At 33.4% G+C, this 1,471-nt stretch overlaps 1 non-coding gene across 1 annotated transcript; it reads left to right on the top strand.

The window, feature by feature from the left end:
• Positions 1–531: 531 nt before the first annotated feature.
• LOC122445668 lies at positions 532–662 on the top strand. Its single transcript, XR_006270624.1, has one exon. It is a non-coding gene; the product is annotated as a small nucleolar RNA SNORA31 (small nucleolar RNA).
• The last annotated feature ends 809 nt before the right edge of the window (positions 663–1,471 follow it).

Below are 1,471 nucleotides of genomic sequence, written 5' to 3'. Positions count from 1 at the left end.
TTGTTATTATTGCAGTAGAGAACTGATACACTTGAGCTTCTAGATGCAAAAGTTAAAAACAATATTAGCAAAATGAAAGAAGTGGTGTATAATTAGAGTTTGCCCCAGAGTGCAAGAATGTTTAGCTTAGAAAAATTTATTAATGTGATTCACCATATCAAAAGATCAAAGGAGAAAATGCATGTTCATTTAACAGATTCAGAGAAAGCATTTGATGAAATTTTAAATTCATTCATGATAAACCTTACCAGTTTTGGGTTGGAAGGAAACTTTTTGAACATGACGAAGGTTATCCATCAATAATCCATAGCAAGCATACTCACATAGCCCAATTTCAGCAGCATTTCTTTTAAACTTAGGAGTAAGACAAGGATGCCTGCTATCATGACTTATTTTCCCCACTGGAGAACCTTGCTAATGCAACAACACCAGGGAAAATAAGGGTAATGAGAATTGGAAAGGAAGAAATGCAGGTGTTCTTCTTGCAGATTGTATTTGTTATATAGGTATTCAAAAGAATTTATACATAAAATGCATCTATCTGACAGGCCTGGAGCTCTTACTGTCTGCTAAGGTTTCCACTACAGATGCAAGAAAAACGTGTCCTTGTGTTTTCAGTCTGTCTGATTGTGGCAGCCCAGATTGAACGGGGGAATACAGGGAAAAAATTTTGCAACTCCCAAATAACCCTGTGAACAATAAAAGCCTGATTTATTAAAAAACAAACAAACCAAACAAAAACAAAAAAGAATTTACAGATAAACTATTAAAGCATTTAATTCAATTCAGCTATATTTCAGGACACAAGGTCAACACAGAAAAAATTATTAGTCTTCCTACTCATCAATCATGACCAGTTAGGAAATGTAATAGGAAAAATAAAGATCTCATTCATAATGGCAAGATAAAGTGTGAAGTGCCCAGTGATTAATCTAACAGAAGATAGGAAAAATTTTAATGGAGAAGATGACAAAGCATTGTGAGAAGAACACAAAAAAGTATTTGAAAATGAATGAAGAGACATATGTTCATGGATCAGAAGACTCAATGTTCATGCCAATTTCTCCCAAATAATCTATAAATTTAATTAAACTTCAATGAAAATTCCAATGAAGTTTTTTTTGATGGAATTTGACAAAATGATTTAAAAATTCATAGGGAAGAGCAAGAGCTAGATAATTTTGGAAAAGAACACAAGGAGGTAGGATGGAAGGAAGACTTAACCTACAAGATAAGAAGACTTAGTGGTGTTGCAAAGGAATAGTAATTAGAGAGTAGGGTAGTGATACAGAACAGAGAGCCCAGGAAGAGACCCACGCACATATGGAAAAGATACACAACAGCTGATATTTCAAATCAGTAAGGGAAACAAATTACTTTTAAAAATAAATGATGCTTGAAAAATTGGTTATCCACATGGAAGAATATCAAATTAGGCTGCTAGTTCCATACTCCAAAATAAAGAACTAAA

Source organism: Cervus canadensis, chromosome 7, assembly GCF_019320065.1.
Source record: "Cervus canadensis isolate Bull #8, Minnesota chromosome 7, ASM1932006v1, whole genome shotgun sequence".
NCBI classification, from domain to species: Eukaryota; Metazoa; Chordata; class Mammalia; order Artiodactyla; family Cervidae; genus Cervus; species Cervus canadensis.
This window is presented reverse-complemented; position numbering and strand designations above follow the sequence as displayed.